Raw genomic sequence first — 16,399 nt, 5'->3', positions numbered from 1 at the left:
GAACACACAATACTTGAGGGAGGGTCTGAGCAGTGCAAAGTATTGGGTTGGCCAAAAAGTTTGTTCAGTTTTAAGTAAAAATAAAAGACATTTTTCATTTTCACGAAGAACTTTACTGAACAACATATTCACTAACCAAACGAACTTTTTGGCCAACCCAGTACTAGAGGAGCTCTCACCTCCCTTGTTCTGTGCATGGTGTCTCCATTTATGCAACCTGAATTTGAGCTTGCTGGTTTGACAGCCACATTGCACTGTGGCTTTGGATTGAGCAGCTGTGCTAATAGTACCAAAGTTTTCAAGGTGCCTTTGCGTTTTGGAGTTCACATCTGACCCACGTTACAGAAGCAGAAACAGCCTATCCCAGACTTACATGTATCTCTTAGCTGCTGAACCAAAGCTGTTTTCACAAAGTCCTCTTTTGGCCCAAGAGGAGGGAGCTAACCTTTAGAAGTCCAAATGTCTCACTCTGTGCTGCATGCTTTACTTATACTAGCATTATTGCCATTTTACAGATGGGTTAACTGAGGTCAGTCAGGCCAAAGCTACACAGTTACTTAGTGGCAGAGCCAGGAGGCAAACCTGTGTCATCCTAGGTGACATTGCCTTGCTTTCATCCCTGCCTCTTCATATCCCCTGAATTAAGTCTTTTTCCTTCCTGTGATTTTTTTTTTTTAAAGTCCCTCCTTGCTGTTCTGACAGCTGTTTGCTCCTCTGATGATTTGCCTAGCAGTTCTTAAAATGTGACTTGAAGACCACTTGCAGGAGGGGTCTATGAGATAAGAACTATTTTCATAATAACACTGACTCTGCTTGCTGTTTTCACTCCCAGTCTCTCATAGGTGTATAGTGGAGTTTCCCAGAGGCTGCATGGCATGTGATATCACAACAGATGGAATGAAGGAGCAGATGTGGAAATCCAGCTGTCTTCTATGAAGTCAGATAACAGAGATTTGCAAAAATCAAATACAACACCATTCCTGTCATTAATTCCTTTAACAATAATTATTTTTCATAAAGATTAAAAAACACTTCAACATATACTAGGTTTATTTCAAATGAATTAACTTAAAAAATTTCTCAATATCTAATCAAATAAATATTGATAGATGCAACCCACATGAACAAAACCTCTTGGGTTTCTCAATTTTTAAGAGGGAGAAGAGGTCCTAAGGCTGGAAAGTTTGAGAACTGATGGTTTTTCCACTTCAGACTTGTTAAATGACCCCCAAAACACTACTTGGGATGGTCACTGGGTTGCTGGTGAAAGGTTTCCTCCTGTCTGCTGCAGATACGGTTGGGAAATTGATACCTGGAGCTTGTTTGGTGCCCCTCCGCCATAATGCCCTCCATTCCTGCTTTCAGGGTAATGAACTCTGAACTCCTCTCTCTGGCTTTCAGCGCCCTTTACAGGCTTGCTTCAGCATATGCCTTCAGCCCGTCTCCCTCCCTCTCCACCCCATACCACACGATTCCATGACCCAGGCCTTTCCACAGCTGGACGTACTTACACATGCTGGTCACTCTGCCTAGAAATTCTCCCATAGTCCTCTCTTCTCATCTGGACTCCTACTCCACCTTTAAAACCCACTTCAGTGTTACATGCGCTGGGAAGGCTCTCCTGCCCAGGAGCCAGCAGAGGACTGCTCACTTGTTCTACTCTCTGAACATGTAGTGCACTGACTGCATATCTGACCATAATTGCTTATGTGCATGTTTGTTTTATGGACCATGTCAAAGCCCAAAACAAAACTTGCCGTATCAATCAGCAGCAGTAGACGCTCGGCACTCAGCTAACAGGGAACTGGAAGGAATTGTGCTTTGAAGCCCTGGCTACAGGTTTAGGGAGGAAGGGAGACTGGTCTGGCACAGGAGAGGGAAAGTAAAATGCAAAGTCCACCTACCTGAGTGATGGGGAAGTGCCAGGACCTGACAGAACAGGTTGGGAAGGGGAATGGAAATAACGGAAAATGCTCTCCACCGTGCCCTGATACGCCCCCTTGTGGTGAGGGAGAGCCAGCAGTGTTTCAGGTGGGAGTGCAGGCTGGGGAAGAGCTGGGCCCATGAGGGGGAACCAGCACCTCTGCATCGTGGAAGAGTTGAAGGCACCTGTGGGGAATCTGGCTCAGGGGAGGGAGGGGGAAAATGCTGGTCTAGAAAAGCCAGCCCACACTGGCCCTCTGTTGCCCAGAGGAACGCTGGGGTGCTCTGTGCTGGGGGGGTGGGGAACTAAACCTACAGGACTGTGGGCACTAGGCTTTATCTACATTGACTCATTTAATCCTGCCATGCAGACGAGAAGCTGAGGCTCAGAGAGGGTGACATAACTAGAACATAGCCCAGGGAGGATGGGGACCTGTCTCCAAGCCACCCCCCATGTCCCCCTTTATGCTGATTTTGTCTGTACGAGCATGGGAGCTGGGGAGACTGGGGTTTTCTTCATCGGACATGCTCTTGTACCTTTGCCCTCCTATGGCACACCCAGAGGGAGCAGCCAGGGAAAGCTCTTAGGATTTGGAGTCAGGTGGGGTTTTTTTTCTCCTTCAGATTTATATTACTGTACATGAAGCAGGGTTGGGGTGGAGAAGACCCTCCCTTTAGGAGAATCAGCCTATTCTCCTTCAAAACCCATCCACACAGAGGCTTCTCCAAGGGGCTGAGAGGGAGACATCCCAGGCGGACACCACCTGAAGCTCCCTGCTCCCTGCTGTCTGGTCTTGACCTGTCCATGTGCCACTCTCCAGCTGGAGCGATGGCCCTCTCTTAACCATGTGGATTCTTAAGCCAGAGGCCCCTGCAGCCATCAGTATTTACTGAGCACCTACTGTATGCCAGGCACAAGGAGGAGGCTGAACAGACCACCTGCCTCTAAAGCTACACTTTAATGTTTTACTTTTGAGGCTTCTGTATATTGTTCTGTTCTAGGAAAAAATAGGGTCATTGCCTAAAAAGAAACACAGAAAGAAAAAACAAGTCTGTACCCTATTGCTTCCTTGGGGAACCACTGTAGGTTTTGTTTTTTCTTGCTGGGGGCGGGAGCGTAGTGTCATTTGTTTATTTTGGTTTTAGCAGAGGAGACAGATGTGGTCAGATCTATTTTCAAAGAAATGAAGACTCTATGGCTTCTCAGCCCTTCCTTAGAGCCACAGTACAAGAAGCAGGAAGCCAACTACCCACTAAAGTGGAGGCTGTTTCTCTGGGTCCTGAGCTCGGGACTGGTCCTCTTTGCCCTGCTGGGTGCTCCCAAGGGAAGACAACAGTGGCAGATAATGTGGCTTCTCTCTGGTTCCAGGAGCCAAAGGAAATGTAAGTTGCTTCTGGGACGGAACATGACCTCCTTTGAGGCAGGGAGCATGACGCCAGTGCACTCAAACCACCATCGCAACCAACCCTTTCTGCTCCCTGGGAAAGAGACAACTCTGAGGACAGCCTTGTGGAGTGGAAAGATGCCAGTCTTTGAAATAATGCAGACGTGGGTTTGAATCCTCATGTGGCCACTTACTAGCCCTGTGATCTTGGCCAACTCCAATATTCCAAGCCTGAGTGCCCTCATCTGTCATGATAATAATTCTTGTTTACACCTACCTCACTTAGCAGTGATTAAGATGCACTACAAAGCCATAGCCCAAGAAGCAGCACAGGACAAAGCAAACGTTAGAAAGCCGGAAATCCTGAAGCAGATCTAGGAATACAGGCGAGCCTCATATGCGAGGTAAGTTAACACCAAGTATCAGTGGACGAAGGATGGAATATTTAGTAAATGCTGCTGGGGAGACTGGCTTCTATCTGGACAAAAATAAAGTCATATGTATGCGTGTCTTCAGTTGTCTTTGGTTGATTAAGACCTAAATGTGAAAGGGAAAACTGGAAACAAATAAAAGGACATTTTAGGGACCTGTCTGAGCAGGAGGCGCCATCATGGGAGTCGATATCCACCACAAGGAGGCCCAAAACTTTCGGTACACGGAGCCCAGGACATCTACAGAGGCTGTTCGTAGAGCTGCACGGTTTCTGGTCCGGAGGAAACACCTCCACCTTCAACCAGTTTGTGCTAAAGAGGTTGTGCATGAGTCGCACCGCCTCGCCTCTGTCCCTGTCCTGGATGATCCGGAAGATGAAGTTCGCGCGCCGGGGAAAACAAACAGCTGTGGTTGCTGGGCTATAAAGGAGGCTGGGCGTGTCCGGAGGCGCCCACGCTGAAGGTCTGCGCCGCGCGGGGGCAGCCGCGCCGGAGCCGCACCCCCGGGATGAGGATGGGGAGGGGCGCCGTCCTCACCGCCGCCCGCTGGCGCCGCACCCGCCCCCCGGGGTGTGGCCCGTCCCGCTCTCTGGTCCTCTCAAGGGCCGAGAAGTGCACAGGCCTTTGGGCAAGGCCCGGGAACCCGCACAGCCAGGAGTTCAAGAAGGCCCGCCCGGAGGCCAACGGGCCAGCCAAGGCTACAGAAACTAACCCCAGATCCTGCCTTGTTATGAAAAAGATTTTGGATGCTGGGGAGAAAAAAAACACTAATAAAAGGAATATGAGCGTCATTTTAACCTCAGGGAAGGTAAGGATTTCTTCAAGGAGATTCCAGACGGGCAGAGGTGGGCTCTGAGGAGCGTATGTTGCCTTGTAGGAAGGGGCCTCTGTACGTCTTGGGGGCAGGGGCTGGCTGCAGCAGGCTTCCGGCTCGGAGGGTTCAGTGGAGTCTGGGGAACTGACACATTCAGTGGCCTCTCCCGAGATGTCCCTATCCCATTGGTCGGGATCCCAGGACTTTACCTTGCCCTCACTGGGCTTTCCCTGGTAGGCAGTTAACTGTCTTTGAAGTTCACCCACTTAGACTATGACGTCTTGGACTTGTGGGCTTGCCCTGGATAAAAGATGAAACTTTCCTTGTATGCAATTAAAGAGGCCCTGTGGCTTCCATTCCTGGCTTTCCACTGGCTGCCACTAGGCCTCAGCTGTGCATTATCTTTCTTTTTTTTTTTTTTTTTTTTTTTTGTGGTATGCGGGCCTCTCACTGCTGTGGCCTCTCCCGTTGCGGAGCACAGGCTCCGGACGTGCAGGCCTAGCGGCCATGGCTCACGGGCTTAGTTGCTCCGTGGCATGTGGGATCTTCCCGGACCAGGGCACGAACCCGTGACCCCTGCATCGGCAGGCGGATTCTCAACCACTGCGCCACCAGGGAAGCCCTGCATTATCTTTCAGTGGGAGTATCAATAGTACTTAGCCATGGCCGTTTAATACAGGTATCTGCAGGGTTACTATTGCTCCGCACCCCAGCGTCCCTTTCAAATGTCCAGTACAGGGCTTCCCTGGTGGCGCAGTGGTTGAGAGTCCGCCTGCCGATGCAGGGGACACGGGTTCGTGCCCCGGTCCGGGAAGATCCCACATGCCGCGGAGCGGCTGGGCCCGTGAGCCATGGCCTCTGAGCCTGCGCGTCCGGAGCCTGTGCTCCGCAACGGGAGAGGCCACAACAGTGAGAGGCCCGCTTACCGCAAAAAAAAAAAAAAAAAAAAAAAAAAAAAAAAATGTCCAGTACATTCATGGCCTGCCTGCACACTCCACCCACAGGTACACCGTCCGTGCATCAACCTTGTGCTCGGGCCTGCCTGTGCTTCACCTGCCACCAGGGATGGGGTCCTCCTTGCCAGCTGAGAGGGGAGTGATGCAGTCCCAAGTACCATCTAACCACCTGCTTTCTTGGACCACTCTCAGAACCAGCTGCCGCAGGTAAGTTTCTCGGGAAGCAAAAACTGCAGTGGAGTTGAGGGGGCAAGAGGTTTGTTGGGGACCAGCACCTAACTGGGCCGAGGAGGGAGGCAGCTGCGAAGCAGGCCTGACAAAGCCTCTGCCAGTCCGTGGGGAGACCTGGAGCCAGCCTGGCTGGGCAGAGCTGTCACACATCTGGCTGAAGTGGCTGGGCCTTTGTGCTGCCCTCCCCTCCCCCATCACTCGGTCAACAGGTGCGGCGGCTGCCCCAGGAAGGGCTTCTCTCTGCAGTTCGGCAGCAAGTCCTTCCACGAAGGGGCATTGGGAGCGGGCTCCCCGTGTCTTCCACAACCCCGGAACGAATCGATAGTTTGTGTGTGAAGGCAGACTGTGTGGATTTAATAATAGCCCATGTTTATTGAGTATTTACGGAGCCGGATGAGGCTAAGTGCCCTTTATACTCTAAGGCGGGCACCATCATTATCCTCATGTTTCTGTGCCCAGATGAAGAAACTGAGGCACGAAAAGCGTAAATGATTTAGTCAAGGTTGCATAGCATGCAATGGAGTTGAGATTCCCTCTGGAGAATTTTTTTAAACGTTTAATAAAACTTTTTTGGAGTAATTTAAAATTTTCAGAAAACGATAATGCAGAGAGCTCCTGTGTTCCCTGTTGTTAACATCTTACACAACCATGGTACATTTGTCACAGCGGAGAAATTAGCACTTTACTGTTGACAAAATCACTGGCTTGATGTGCATTTCCACTAATGTCATTTTACAGTTCCAAGATCCAATCTGAGATACCACCTTGCATTTCGCATCCCTGAGATTTGAACTCTTAGGTGTAAACTTTTGACCTGTCTGCCCTACTGCCTGCTGTTCCCACAGAGGTTTGGTGGCCTTAAACCGTTCAGGTGCCGCTTGCTGCCCCAGGTGTGTGTGTGTGGGGGGGCAGCCCCAGAATGTGGCATTCTGACTAGCTCACTGCTTTCTTTGTGAGTGTCTCTTCTCTGCTGGCATGTGGAGAAAACTCCCTCCGGGCCCAACTCAGTGACGTGCTTGTTTTGCTTTGGCCCTTACGACGTTTCCTGGTTCTCTCCGGTGTGTATGTGGGGGGCAGGGGCTGTACCAAGGCGCCCAGAGCTGCTGGGGGCTTGGCCCTGCCCTCCCGGAGCTCCCAGCCAGCTCACCTCTGCCTCTCTCACCCGCCCACCCCCGGGCTCACTGGCTCTGAGGTCTGGCGTGAAGCAAAGAGGAGTTAAGTAGGGGATCCCTATTCTCACATCCCCCCAGCACTCAGCTACCTCACAGACCTCCTAGGTGCCTGCTGTGTGTCTTCTCTGGGTCCAGAGCCCCTGGCAGCTGCCCACTGAAAGCTGTGGCGCTCTGAGCACACTGCCTTTATACTATGGAATGAAAGAGACTGAGCTTTACTGGCTGGGAAGTGGGGAAAATACAGATTATTGCACTCTCTTCCCAGCTTTGCTGCTTACTACTTGTGAGGCCTTTGCATTATTCCAGATCCAGTTTTCTCATGGAACTCACTAAAACAGCATGGTGCTTAGTGGTTAAAGATGGTGGGCTGAAGACAGATGATTTGGGTCTCTGCTGCTTATTGGCTGTGTGACCACTGTCATGTTACTTAACGTCTCTGGCCCTCACTTTCCTCACCTGTGACATGGGGAGGTAACATCCACTTTATAGGGCTTTTGTGAAGATGAAGGGAATTAATAAATGCACAGCATCTAGAACCAAGCCTGGCGTGGATAAACTCTCAACAAACATCAGTTGTTACTGTCTCATCCACATGGATGTTTAGAGAGAATCAAATGGGATCATTATTGTAAAGGTGCATTGTAAATGGCAAAGCATGCTAAAGAAATGATTCGTGCTATTATTTTTTTCTTTCGGTCTTATTGACACAAATGACATATATCGCACTTACAAGTTTAAGATGTACAACATAGTGATTTGACTTACATGCATATGAAATGATTATCACATTAAGTTTAGTGAACCTTGTCATCTCATACAGATGTAAAATTAAAGACAGGAAACATTTTTTTCTTTGTGGTGAGAACTCTTAGGATCTACTGTCTTAGCAACTTTCATATGTAACAGACAGCAGTGTTCATTATATTTATCACGCTGTACATTACATCTCTAGTCCTTATTTATCTTATAACTGGAAGTTTGTACGTTTTCACTGCCTTCATCCAGTCCTCCTACCCACCCCAGCCTGTGGTGGTAACCACAAATCTGATCGCTTTTTATATGAGTTTCTTTGTTGTTTTTTTTTTTTTTTTTTTTTTTTTGCGGTACGCGGGCCTCTCACTGTTGTGGCCTCTCCCGTTGTGAAGCACAGGCTCCGGACGCGCAGGCCTAGCGGCCATGGCTCACGGGCTTAGTTGCTCCGCGGCATGTGGGATCTTCCCGGACCGGGGCACGAACCCGTGTCCCCTGCATCGGCAGGCGGATTCTCAACCACTGCGCCACCAGGGAAGCCCTCTTTGTTGTTTTTGAAGTAAAATTGGCCTACAACACTATGTTGGTTTCCCGGTACACAACATAGTGGTTTGATATTTCTGTACATTTCAAAATGATCACCATAAGTCTAGTTACCATCTGTCACCATACAAAGATATTACATAATTAATTATTGACTATATTCCCTACATTTCATCCTTGTGACTCATTTATTTTGTAACTGAAAGTTTGTGCCTCTTAATCTCCCTCACCTGTTTCTCTCCACGCACCGCGCCCCCCGCCCCAGTGCTATTATTTTTTAAAGCTACTTTATTGTATCAGGAGACACAAGTAGTCTATAGGAAATCATTGTCCACCTGGGTCAGATTACCATGGCCAGGTACAACTGGGAAACGGATGAGTTTGTAAAGTCTACAATCCTCTATGGAGCCCCTATGTGTCGTCTGTATTTTTAGGCACGTTTACTTACATTTTCTCATTTAATCATCACAATCCAACTTGAATGGCTATTTTTATCCACACAATGGCTGTCGAAACTAACCCTCAGATATGTTCCAGTCCCTCAAGGAGCAGGGGTCAGCCTCAATCAGTGGATATTTACTGAAAGCCTCTCACGTGTAGATGCTTCTAGGCACTGGGGAGTGAACATGATGGGTCCCTGCCCTGAAGGAACCTGCATTCCAGGGGAGGTTCAGTGAGCTGTGGACCAGTGTGCCAGCCCTTTGCCTGTCTGCCCCAGATCCTTCCCTGTCCTCCCCTTGCTCCACGGAGGGCTTCCCTTGAATAGTAAATTTCCCTACCTGTCCAGCCCAAGTGAGTCTCAGGACCCTGGCGGATGAGCTCAGACTTCGAACCCCCTGGGCCTGGGTAAGGGTAGGGCTGGCGTTGCCGCAGCCGGGAGCCTACTTGAGTGAGGTCAGCAGTTACTTGGAGAAAAACTGAGTCTTGATGATGTCTTTCTCATCTTGAGCCCAGCTGTGCCTGAAGCCGGGGCTCCTCCTGGGCTAACAAAGTCTCATTCTGTCTCAATGATGGCCTGAAACAGTCCTCACTGGTTCATTGCCTCCCAGGTCGGCTGTGAGGATTAAGTGAGAAATTCCACAGAGGGAATTTAGCCCAGGGCCTGCACCTAAGGCCCAGCCCAGGTCAACTATTAGGATTAGTTTAATAAAAAGTCACCGTTACTGTTCCTGTTGCTGTGGTCGCTGTGGTTGTCGGCTGTGACCGGGTGTAGCTGGCTTGCAGATGTGGCCCAGGCAGAACTCCAGCTGCAGAGATCTGGGGTAGACGAGGCGGGGGCTCTCCAGGGCTGCGTTTGTTTGGAAGCTGCGTCTCCGTGTGCGCTCGCGGTAGCTTCCCTGCGTGCGTGTAATGCCGTAATTGCAGCCTTCCCAGCTGTCGGCCACGGAGACGGCCCAGAAAATGAGGTTGGCTCAGTAAATATTGAACTAAATGATGCAAATGAGCTCCATGAGAGACTCAGCTGCAGAGACAGGGTCTGATTGGTGGGTTCTGGCCCAGCTTGCAGGAGACCCCTCCTCTTCCCCCTCCCCCCTCCCCCACCCCCCCACTGTGCTGTCAGCCACCTGGGCAGTGGCTCATGCAATGCTGGCAGACCAAGGTCCTGAAAACCCCCATGGTGGCCAAGTTCACTGTGGAGGGACTCAGGGTTCTAGAACCATGGGTTAGGGAGCAGGTGAGGGAGATAAAGCTGAAGTTCTTTTGTGGTCGTGGAAGGGGGTCCCTGTGGCTTTAGCGGGGATGAAAGTACATCCGGGCACGTCTGGCAAGAGTGGGTGTGTGTGCGGGAAGTTCACGTGTAGGGGAAGGGTGTTCAGCTGAAGGAGAAGGGCAAGTTGCAGCGACAGCCTTGGGAGAGCCAGGATGGGACAGATGGCCAGGGTGGGATGGTAGATCCTGATCCTTCCCCAGAGACCACCCCCTGAGGGGATAGGGATGCCAGCTGAAGGTATTGTACAGGGTCATGGGCAACACTTCCGTGAGACCAGATGCCCAGGTAAGAGACGAAGTGGGGGAAGGAGAATTCCCTCAGCTGCTTCATGGACAATGTGTGGTTTGAAGTGCTGAGGACAGCAGGGACGGAGTGCCGCTTTGGAAACGCAAGCATCTTATGCTCTGTGTGTCCTGCAAGGTGATCCCCTGGGGACAGGCCTGGGCGCTCTCAGAGGGCCCCTGTGGCAGTAGATAGCATGGCCCAAAGGTAACAGAGGCATCACACATCACCAAAGGAGCTGGAGTGAAAGAATGTGCAGGATGTTCTTACGAGTTCTCATGAGTCAGCCAGGGACGCCTGTCCAGAATAAACAGTGAGACCTGGGGGTGGGTGGAGAGGGCTCAGCTCCTGAGTCAGCAAGTTAAGGGCATTATATCAGTTTCCCATTTCAGCTGCAACAAACCCCCACAAAATTAGCAGCTTAGAACAACACGGATTTAATATCTTACCGTTCTGGAGGTCGGAAGGTCTCACAGGGCTAAAATCAAGGTGTTGGCTGGGCTGTGCTTCTCTCTGGAGATGTCAAGGGAGAATCTGTTTCCTTGCCTTTTCCATCTTCTAAAGGCCGCCCACATTCCTTGGCTTGTGGCCACATCACTCAGGCCTCTGCTTCCATCATCACATCTCCTCCTTCAGCTGACACTTCTGTCTCCCTCTTATCTGGACCCTTGTGATTACACTGGGCCTACCTGGATTATCTCCTTATCCTAAGGTCAGCTGATTAGCATCCTTTTTAAAAAAAATTATTTATTTGGCTGTGCCAGTTCTTAGTTGCCGCACCCAAGACCTTCGTTGCCGCCTGCGAGATCTTCATTGCAGCATGCAGTATCTTTATTCGCAGCATGCGAACTCTTAGTTGCGGCATGTGGGATCTAGTTCCCTGACCAGGGATCGAACCCGGGCCCCCTGCATTGGGAGCAGGGAGTCTCAGCCACTGGACCACTAGGGAAGTCCCTGATTATCATCCTTAATTCCCCTTTGCCATATGACTAACATATTCACAGTTTCTGGAGATTAGGACGTGGACAGCTGGGCAGGGGGAGGGGAGGCATTATTTTGCTTACCACAGGCATAAACTGAAAAACTTGAGTTATTACTGTTCAGTGTAACCCCAAGACTACCCACAGGCTGGCAAGGCCTGGGGAAACTAGGTTATGCTTATAAATGTGTTCATGAAAATAAAACAATGAAGATGGCATATCAAACAAAGCAAGTGCTGGTGCACGTTGTATGTGTACAATTGGAAATTACGTGTACTATGCTATTCTTTTCTATGTACCATCTCTTGTTCAATATAAACTTTAGAGAATTTTTCTCCCCACAGTTTTAGTAAGAAACTTATCGATCTGTTTTGCTGTGTTGCAGACAGGCCATGCTAAGAGGCAGCTTTCTGTTTGTTTTGTTTTTTCTTATTTTAGTCTGATCCTTCCTTCATCCCAATAATCAAAACCTTTCTGATTTTACAATTGAACATTCCTAAGTGTGTCTCCTCCCAAATTCATAAGGGATCATCTTTATCTGAAATTTTCCTAGCAGTGGGAAGCATAGATGGGTAAATCTAGGGGAAACAGAATTATCCATAAGGAGCTTGCAGTTGGGAAGAGAAAAAGATGAGTTCATCCAACAACAAAAATATTGTTCTTGCTGCCAATCAGTTGTGGGGTAGCTGGAAGCACTCAGAAAGTTCTGGGGTTTTCTCCATCCTGCTTAAAATAGCCTTAGACTACGAGGTCTGGTTTGACCCCCATCATGGACCCACCCCAAGCCATCAGCCAATTTTGTTATCTATTCCCCTTGTACTGGTCCCTTTTAACCTCTCTAGGCTTAGCTCTCCCTGTGTCCCCTCAGGCCACCTGCAAGGTCCAGACACATGGGAAGCCATCATTTTTGGAAAACCCCAGCACTCTCACACCTGCCGGTTTTGGCAGCCTCTCCCTTGTTTGTCTGACTAGTCATCCTTCATGGCCCAGCTCAAAATGTCAACCGTCCTGTGCCAAACAGTTCCCCAAACTCAAAGACTGGGGAGTCTAGGCCTCTGTCTTCCAGGAGCAAGGGAGGAGAACTGGATCTAATAAGTGAGTTTTTTGTTTTTTGTTTTGTTTTGTTTGGGCTGCACCATGCAGCTTGCCGGATATTAGTTCTCCGACCAGGGATTGAACCTGGGCCACAGCAGTGAAGGCCCCGAGTCCTAACCATTGGACCACCAGGGAATTCCCCGGTAAGTGAGTTTTAAAATCATCATCGACAGCCTTTACTGCTCACCTCCAACCAAGCCCTGAGATGAGTGTGTGCTATGTGCATGGCCTCATGTTCTCGTTTCATGCTGTGACCTCACAAGGGCCTTAGGATTTGTCTTAGCATCTCCATGTTTCAACTGCACAGAGTTTAGAGTGATTGGGAATGTGCCCTAAATGATAGAGCTGGCAAGTGCCAAGCCGGGCCTCGACGCCCTTCTGTTGACCCCCAAGCCTGAGACCTCCGCATAATCTTGCCTGCACACGAGAGGCAGAAGCCAAGGACATGGGTGGTCCATGGAGGTGGCCTGGTGTACCAGACCAGGCATGGGAACTGGCAGGAGAAAGCCTTGGTTTAAGTCCCAGCGGGGCCATGTGCATGCTGTGGTGTCTTAGGCTGGTCACTTGGCGTCTCTGAGCCACCCTCAGCTTCCTTGTGCCCGTCCTGTGAGCTTGTTGTGATGACCAGGTGAATGAAGCCAGGAACACCCAGGTGCTCTTTCTAAACCAAGTATCAGGGGATTTTAATCAAGGGGCATCAGGAAAAGCTTCCCAGCAGAGGAAGCAAAACAGACACATGAACAGGCAGCCTCTGTCCTGAGGCCCTGGGGGCAGCCACGGGCAGAGAGAGTGAAGGTACAGGAGGCCCAGCTGCACAAGCACTGGCCTTCCCAGAAGCTCCAGCTGCAAGAACGTGGGCGGGACAGTCTTTGGCTCGGCCACATCCGGCTGCTTAGGGAGTCAGCTCTGTGGCAAGGAAAAGAAAAAAGCCTCTGGGGAGGAAAATGCAGGCTTGCTGAAGTGATCAGTCAGTGAGATGGGTGAGTGCTCGTTCTAGAGACGGGTTCCTCTTATTTATTTATTTTTTGGCCACACCATGTGGCCTGTGGGATCTTAGCTCCCTGACCAGGGATCGAACCCATGCTCCCTGTAGTGGAAGCTTGGAGTCTTAACCACTGGACCACCAGGGAAGTCCCTAGAGAAGGGTTTCTGATCAGCTCCCTTTCCTTGAGCCACCAGGTGAGCTCATTTGGTGCATAGAAAGCCAGCCAAGTAGACCTGGGGTCCGTTCCATGGGGGTCCCGGGGCCAGGTAGTGCTTAGTCTCTGAATTTTGGCCTCTGCTTCCTCATGTGTAACACGGGCTGGGATCTGTCTACTGCTTTGTGTGGTGGAGGACTAAATGGAATAAAGAAAATCAAAATTATTTATAATTTGTAAAGTACATATATGAGAAGCCAGTAACAGTGGTCTTCTCTGGGGTGGGGAACCAGGCGGCTGGGAGACAGGAGCAGGAAGGGGACTTTCCATGTGTGCCCTGTATACGTTTTGATATTTTGAAACATGGGAAGGCCTTCAGTATTGAAAAAATAAACTTAGAAAACAACCAATAAAGTTAGTAAGAAAGTCAAAACCAATAAATGCAAATAATGGCCATCAGCAGCAGCGACTTCGTCATCATTTAAAAGGCTCTTTTGCCATAATCTTCCTAGTTTAGTCTCAGCTGGTACTAAGAAAACTAGGTCCTCAGTCTCAAATTCCTGGTCTCCCCCTGTACCACACTCTTCCCAGTGCATCTTCAGAATTCTTCCACATCTGCAAGGATCAGAGTCCTTGGAGAAAGTGGGTGGAGAAATTCCAACTTAACGCAGTTTTTTGCCGTGGAATATTAAGCAGCCATTTAAGAAGAGTTGGAGCCCTTCCAGGTGACCTTGGAGGGATTTCCAAGAGTACTGATGACAGAGAGAAGATGCAAGGAAATGGGTGATCTCACTTTCTAAGACAAAGACCAATAGAGCGTGGCCATAGATAACAAACTGTATAGGAGTGTATGGGTGTGGAGGAGAAGGACACGTACCAGGCTGGGAAAAAAGATCACTGGCAGGGCATGTATGGAGTAGGGGATGGCAGTGGAAGGGGTTGATGATTTTAAAAAGTAACAATACCTCCTCATTTATGGAAATTTATATCTATCCGTGTGTATATATGAATGCATAAAGAGGTGCAAGACAGCTGATCACAAACATTAACAGTGGTGAGCTCAGAGTGGGAGGTTTTAGGTGACTTTTCTTTGTCCAGATATTTATATGAATAGTTCTAATTATTAAAAATCATCATGTTATTTATGTACTGAGAAAAAAATCTAATTTCAATATGAAAGATAACTAGAACAAATAACTGAAACTTACCACTTTAACAGCTGGAGTTACAAATAAAGTCAGATTTCTTTTAAAATTCAAATGGAATGATTCCAAGACTGCTTCCCACCCTACTTCCTGGTTTCCCTATTCTGGTAAATTCAAAATCCCAGAAGTGGGGTTTTGACCCCAGTGGCAGCCCTGGGGCATCCTTACTGCCACCTACAGGGAGCAGGGCCACCAGTGCCCGCCTCTATGTGTGGGTCGCAGGGAGGGCTGAGTGCTCAGGTGGCTACCAGGCCGTCTCCAGCACTGCCACCTGTCACCGCTCTCTCTTGGTCCAGCATCGCGTGGAAGTTCTCAGTAAGAGTTGAGGCATGCATCGCTGATTGCTGCCGCTGATGCTAGGTCCCCAGGCCATTTCTCAGAAAGGGAGGCTGTCTCCCTTCAGTGTCACCCTCAGGGGAGGGACACACTGCAGAAGCCAGCTTCCAGGGGACAGTGCTTTAGGCTGTTTTAGCTCACGCACACGCACGCACACACACGGCAACCCCATGGTGCCACAGGGCTCAGTGCTACTAGAACAGCCCATCCTACTACCTGGGGATGCTCAAGATCACTGTGATAGGTTGAATGTATTATTGTTTAAAACATTTGAACGTTTCCCTTATAGAACCCCCCCCCTTATGGAGGATGGCACTTTCTGCCCCATTGATGTCAGACTTGTCCATGTGACTTGCTTTAGCCAATGAAATGCAGGAAGAAATGACACATGCAATTTCCAAGCCAAAGTACTCTTACCTGGTCCCATCATCTTCCTTTATTCCTATGCTGCAGAAATGGCAACATCCCTGATGGGGGCTGCTCCTTCAGCCGGGATCCCAGGACCGTGGCCAAGAATGGCCAGCATATGCATGAGTACACAACAAATTTCTATTGTAAGCCACTGTGATTTGGGTTATTTTGTTACCACAGCATAACCTGACCCAAGTTGACTAATACAATTGCACGGCTAGGAAGAGTTAGGCTGGGATTTAAACCTGCTCCAGTCAGGGCCCAAATGGGAGACAGAAGCCACATGGTCTGCTATAACAAAATGCCGTAGAATGGGTGGCTTAAACAACGAATGTTTATTTCTTACAGTTCAGGAGGCTGGGTAGGCCAAGATCAAGGTGCTGACAGATTCCATGTCTCCTGAGGGCTTGTTTCCTGGCAGAGGGGTTAGGGAGCTCTGTGGGGACTCTTTTATAAGGGTACTAATCCCACAGATGAGGACTCAACCCTCATGACCTGATCATCTTCCAAAGACCCCACTCCTAATACCATCACATTGGAAATTAGGATTTCAATATATGAATTTGAAGGGAGAGGGAACATGTTTAATCCGTAACAATACCTCAGACATGTGAAGAGTGCATTTAACACAAAGAATTGATAACTAGGTAATTGAAAAAGTAAAAAGAAAAACTCTAAGGAATTACAGAGTAGCAATTGCAGGAAGCAACTACAAGCGTGAAATCTAGAGTGGAGGGAAGAAAGGGAAGATGCTGTAATTATTAAAACTTAAAAACTCAGGGGGATTTCCCTGGTGGTCCAGTGGTTAGGACTTGACATGTTCACTGCCGAGGGCACGAGTTCAATCCCTGGTCAGGGAACTGAGACCCTGAAAGCCATGTGGCATGGCCCCAAACAAAAACAAAACAAAACAAAAACAAAAAGACCCAAAACTTAAGAACTCAGAAGAGAGACCCCATGGAGCTGCAATGCAGATCTCTGAGCAGGGGGTGCCAGCCAGCTGGCGCTGACATGTCCAAGGTGGACACGATGAAA

General features: G+C 49.2%; 1 long non-coding RNA gene across 2 annotated transcripts in view; it reads left to right on the top strand.

Moving 5' to 3' along the window:
• The first annotated feature begins 4,417 nt into the window (after positions 1-4,417).
• LOC136794648 (uncharacterized) overlaps positions 4,418-16,399 on the top strand; it is a 119,615-nt gene continuing 107,633 nt past the window's right edge. The window contains exons 1-3 of one of the 2 annotated variants that reach the window (XR_010841724.1): positions 4,418-4,547; positions 5,558-5,716; positions 6,479-6,624. This is a non-coding gene — a long non-coding RNA (uncharacterized lncRNA). Of the gene's footprint in view, positions 4,548-5,557; positions 5,717-6,478; positions 6,625-16,399 lie in introns of those variants that run through there. The other variant, XR_010841723.1, reaches the window with a different exon arrangement.

This window comes from Kogia breviceps, chromosome 8 (assembly GCF_026419965.1).
Source record: "Kogia breviceps isolate mKogBre1 chromosome 8, mKogBre1 haplotype 1, whole genome shotgun sequence".
Taxonomy (NCBI): Eukaryota; Metazoa; Chordata; class Mammalia; order Artiodactyla; family Physeteridae; genus Kogia; species Kogia breviceps.
The sequence above is the reverse complement of the archived record's forward strand: the minus strand, read 5'-3'. Positions and strand labels throughout refer to the sequence as shown.